The sequence below is a fragment of the Heptranchias perlo genome, chromosome 4 (genome assembly GCF_035084215.1).
Source record: "Heptranchias perlo isolate sHepPer1 chromosome 4, sHepPer1.hap1, whole genome shotgun sequence".
In the NCBI taxonomy this organism is placed as follows: Eukaryota; Metazoa; Chordata; class Chondrichthyes; order Hexanchiformes; family Hexanchidae; genus Heptranchias; species Heptranchias perlo.
In genome coordinates, this window is record NC_090328.1 from 66,626,383 (window position 1) to 66,632,355 (window position 5,973).

Here is a 5,973-nt window from a genome sequence, read left to right on the forward strand (position 1 = left end):
GCTCATTTGATTTATTTCAGCATATATGATTCTGATTTTAGCCTCAATGGAAACTGGTGAAGGGTACCTAGGGGTTCAAATACAAAATTCTTTGGCAGTGCACTGGCAAGTAGCTAAAGCCATAAAAATGGCCAGTAGCAGTTTAGGTTTTATAAATAGGTTTTTAAGAGTACAAAAACAAAGGTGTGGCAATGGTTAGGCCACAGTTAGACTATGGTGCACAGATCTGGATGTCCCACTATAAAATGAAAGTAAAACCATAGTGTGTACAGCATAGATTCACCAAGGTGATGGCAGAAACTATAGTTTGGTGGAGATACTGGGACTATTTCCACTCGAGCACAAAAGGCTAATGGGGAGGTTTGAGGTTTTTAAAATTATGAAGGGTTTTGATCAGGTGCATAAAAGACTCCCTCTGGTTTGGGAGTCAGTATTGAGGTGGTCATCAATCTAAAACCTTTACCAAATGATGTGGAGGCATTGTTCTGTGATTTTCAAATGCGAAGGATTCGAAAATTTCATTTCCACACCGTTCACCTGAGGAAGGAGGAAGCCTTCGGAAGCTTGTGGAATTTAAAATAAATTTGTTGGACTATAACTTGGTGTTGTAAAATTGTTTACAATTTACCAAATGAGGCTAAGGGTTAGGAGAAATTTCATTAGAGTTGACTCATAGAATGCTTTGCCATGGAGTTGAGGCAAAGACCATTACATCTTTTAAGGGAATTAGTATTTTAATCAGGAAGGTACAGGACTAGGGAGAGAGAGCAGGATAGTAGGATTTGTTTTGGATTGTTCTAGATTGACAAATATGATGGGCCATATGACCTCCAATGCAGTAAACTTTATCAAATAGGCTGAGAAATTAATACAAATACTGTACTAATGTGGGTAGTAAGTGTATTAGATCTGTTTTGGGAATATGAATCTGAAAGACTGGTGTAGCTTGTAAACCCATTGTAACCATGACATACGTTTGATTTCCATGGATATGAACAATAGCGTTGACTTTTTCTGAGGAAGTAACATCCCAAGTCGACTGAAAAGCTCCACAACCTTGACTTCCAGAAAGCATTTGACAAAGTTCTGCACAAAAGGCTACTACTATAGCTTAGTATCAGTGCTTCAAAGTAAAATATGGGAATGGATAGGAAATCGAAAGTGCAGGACACAACAGCTGCTGAGCTGCAAATAGCTGACTGAGTCATGAACAGTATGTTTTTGCTGAGGGGATAAGGGAGAGTGTTTGACCTAAACAGGAATTGGTGGGTTTGTGTTGTAACTGGAGGCTATATGAGGAATGTGCTGTTTGCATAGCCTTTACAGCACAGAAACCGGCCATTCAGCCCAACTGGTCCACACGAGCCGCCTCCTACCCCTTTCCATCTAACTCTATTAGTATGACCTATTCCGTTTTTCCTCGTGTTTATCTATGCTAGTCACGTCAACTCCTTGTGGTAGTGCGTTCCACATTCTAATTGCTCTCTGGATAAAGTTCCTCTTAAATTCCCTATTATATTGAGGGCTGTACTCAACAGCAGCAAGGTTTTTGGAAGATGGTTCTTGAAGTAGTGGCTTCACAGGAGTAGTGAAGCAGATGATCACCTGGAGAAAGTGACAGGAGAAAGAAGTACAAGGAAAACCCTATGGGTCTGGATTTGTCCTGAAGGTATTCAATTCTCAATACATGATGAGGACAAGGGTGCTGGTGTAGAACAGGGGAAATATATGACACCATAAAGCAATTACATAAAAAGCTGTATCGGTGAGAAGAGATAAATGATAGTTTGGTGGAATTCCATATTTAAGGGAATAGGCGGTCTGTTTTGTAGCTATGACTGGGGTTACTGAATGGGGTTACCTCCCAAGTCGCAGGGCAAGGGATGTAGCTGGGTGGAGAAACTTCTGGAAAGGGAGGGAAACCAGACAGAAGTTCTGGTTCATATCGGAACCAATAACAGGAAAGAACAGTATGGAGGCCTTGCAGAGGGGGTTTGAGGAGGTATATTCTCGAAGTGCAAGTCTGCAAAGATAGTTTTGGGATTAAGCCTGGTACCATGTGCTAGTGAGGAATAGATAATATATATTAATATGTAAGAATGATGGTGCAGAAGGAAGGATTTTAGAGTCATGGGACATTGGAAAAAGTTCTGGGCCAGGAAAAGCTCTACATATGGTCTTTTCTATAAATTAAATTGATGCCATTGTTTTCACACGGTGAATAGCAGTAGGGAAGGATCTGGATGAGTAAGGCAAGGGGAGGGAGCAAATCTTAGAATATAAAGGGGAGGGGTTGAAAATATAGTGAATGGGAAGAGCAGTAAGCTTTGTAGGTGAGGGGTATAGAGAGGTGCTCCTTAGGGTAGGTGACCGGTGAAGAAAATAAAAGGAAAAACAAACTGAGCTTGAGAATCAGGGTTGCAGTGTTTGCGTGAATGTGCAAAGCATTAGAAATAAAGTTAGGGAACTAAAGCCACCAATTGGAATGGGAAGACATGATAGCATAGCCTTCAGAAAGATCGACAGGAGAAAAAAGGAGGGGATGGCCTTATTCATTAATTCACAATTATAGTCATGGAAAGGAAAGTTTTTGGAGCTTAGACGGGGCCTGTCTGGGTTGAATTAAGAGATCTGTGACAACCCAAACAGAAGGAAAGAAATCAAAGATGAGATTTGTAGGCAATTTAGAGAAGTTTGTAGTAGTAACAGTGTTATAATAATGGGAACTGTAAGTATTCTAAGGCAGACAAAGTTTGTGGTCAAAGCGGGGAACTGAAGTGAGTTAAATGCTCAGGAATAGGACAAGTCAGAAAATTATAGGCCAATTGGTTTTACCTTAGTTGTAGGTAAACTTATGGACATCCATAATATGGAATGAAATTAGGCCTTCTCTCTCAAGTGCTAATCAGGGGACAGTCAACAGATTTGTTAAAAAGATAGGTGGTGCATGACTAATTAAATTGAATTTTTCAGGAATAAATGCAGTGGATGTGGATTTTAAGAAGCAGAACATAAGGTGCCACATGAGACTTGTTATAAAAATTAAGGCAAATAGTATTAGAAGGAATATAGCCACACGGATAGAGATGGCTGGGGGAAGAAAAGCAACAAGAAGGTCAGAATCACACCTAGGGGTGGAAAGGAAGTGTTCAGCAAAGCAGCCTTCCAATCTGCATTTAGTGTCCCCAAGAGAAGATTGCACCAGATAGAAGAAGATAGCTGCAATTACTGTATATTAGATTGGAGGAAGGAAACATAAATTGCTGTCTCAGCCAGAATGAGCGTTTGGAGCTCTGGGCAAAAAGATGAATGAACAGGTATGACCTGCTACAGTTGCGCAGGAAAGTGCCCATTCCTGTCAAAATGGTGGAAGAATGAATAAATGTATCGCAGAGGAAAAGGCTCTCTGGAAAGCGGAGAGAAGATGTACATAGTGGTGGCATTATGTTGTAGGTGGTGAAAAAAAACAGAAATTGATCTGACGAATGAAAAGCTTATTAGATTGGAACGGTGAGGATGTCATCGTTGTAAGAGGAGGGGGAGGAGGTAAGAGCAGAGGCGTGACAATTGGGACAGCAAATGGGTTTTGGGGCCTGTCGAAAAGGAAAGCCTCGGCTGAGTTCAAAGAAGCTTTGGTGCCAAAGGTGGATTTATCAGATCAGATACATGGAAACAGAGCAAGTGGGAGAATGGGATGAAGTCTTTATGGATAACAGAGTGTGAAGAAGTATAATTCAGATAGTTGTGGGTGGTGGTGACATGCTTTGAGTATATCAGCCTTGTGAAAGTTGTTGACGTGTGGTATTTGGTTGGATGCCTTTGCAGAGGGTGAGAGACAGGCACAGCTCCTCATGGATGTAGTTTGCTTGTTTAAAGCAATGTGTACCAAAGATGACAGCCATTGTTACATTTATTATTGGAGTACTGTGTACAGTTCTGGTCTCCGTATTACAAAAAGGATATGGAGGCACTGGAGAAGGTGCAAAAAAGATTTACAAGGATGATACCAGAACTGAGAGGTTATAACTATCAGGAAAGACTGAACAGGCTGGGGTCTTTTCTCTAGAAAAGTGAAGGCTGAGGGGTGACCTAATAGAGGTCTTCAAAATTATGAAGGGGTTTGATAGGGTAGAAGTAGAGAAAATGTTTCCACATGTGCAGGAATCCAAAACTAGAGGTCATAAATGTAAAATAGTCACTAATAAATCCAATAATGAATTCAGGAGAAACTTCTTTATCTAGAGAATGGTTAAACTGTGGAACTTGCTACCACATGGAATAGTTGAGGTGAATAGCATTGATGCATTTAAGGGGAAGCTAGATAAATACATGAGGGAGAAAGAAATAGAAGGTTATGCTGATTGAGTTAGATGAAGCAGGATGGGAGGAGGCTGGTGTGGAGCATAAACACTAGATAGACCAGTTGGGCCGAATGGCCTGTTTCTGCGCTGTAATTTCTATGTGAAAAAAAAACTGATTAAGTCACAGGCCATTCCTGTTGCTAAGCAAATGTCATAAAGGTCTTTGAATTTACATCATAATAGTGTACAATTCATTTACATAGCAAGTTTATTCCTGTGGTTTTAAATCATATTGGAAGTTCAGTGAACAGGGCAGTGTTGATACTGTTCAAAAGAAAGCTTTGGATCGTTAGTAAAATTAGAACTAGGAGTCCACACCCTTTGTGTACAGTATGGTATACAGTCTCCATTAACAACCAACATGAACAGTTCAAAGGTCAACGCAGCAACCAACACCTCTTCCAAAATGTGAGGAAAGTGATTGAATTTCTAGTACTGTCACCTGCTGGAATCGCAGTTTACTTGGGCTGTGCTGCTGAAACATTCTCTCGTTGCCTTCCTAGTAAAATCAACAAAAGCAGGATTGGTTCCTCCCCTACATTGGGCCGTGTTGTCTTCAGTACAAAATTAACATTAACCGATTTCGAAAGGAAACACAATGAACCCATTATAAAAGTAAATGGCGTAGGACTGGAACTGCAGATTACATATTATTATGAGATTATTGAGAGAGAAAGCTTTTAAAGTCCAAGTGACGTGATTTAAGAAGAATCATATAGAATCGTTGGGAAAAGATTTGGATAAATGATATGTTTACTATTACTAGGCAAAGTAAATTAAAACTACAGAAAATGACTGTATTGGATTCCCATTGGTAATTTGAATGATATTTCTTTCTCCTCTGAAGGTGTTGACTCCTTGCTGAGGTACAGTTCCTTGGGTGCCAGGCACCCTGCAGTATTTTGTGCAAGCAGCTATTATTTGTGAACCTTGACAGTGAGTATTGATGGGGTCTTCAAAAATGGGGGCATCACAGACAAACTCAAGCTGTCTTTCCTTACCCAGCATCCACAGGGTCACTGGATAACAATCAGGACCGGCAGATTTCCCCCGGTTGAATATAAGAACATAAGAAATATAGCCCCTCGAGCCTGCCACGCTATTCAATAAGATCATGGCTGATCTTTGACCTCAACTCCACTTTCCCGCCCGATCCCCATATCCCCTGATTCCCTTAGAGTCCAAAAATCTATCGATCTCAGTCTTGATTATACTCAATGATTGAGCATCCACTGCCCTCTGGGGTAGAGAATTCCAAAGATTCACCACCCTCTGAGTGAAGAAATTTATCCTCATCTCAGTCCTAAATAGCCTTATCCTGAGACTATGCCCCCTAGTTCTAGACTGTCCAGACAGGGGAAACAGCCTCTCAGCATCTATCCTGTCAGCCCTTACATGTTTCAATGAGATCATCTCTCATTCTTCTAAACTCCAGAGACTGTAGGCCCATTCTACTCAATCTCTCCTTCTAGGACAACTCTCTCATCCCAGGAATCAATCTAGTGAACCTTCATTGCACCCCCTCTAAGTTAAGCATATCCATCCTTAGGTAAGGAGACCAAATCTGTGCCCAGTACTCCAGGTGTGGTCTCGCCAAAGCGAGACCACACCT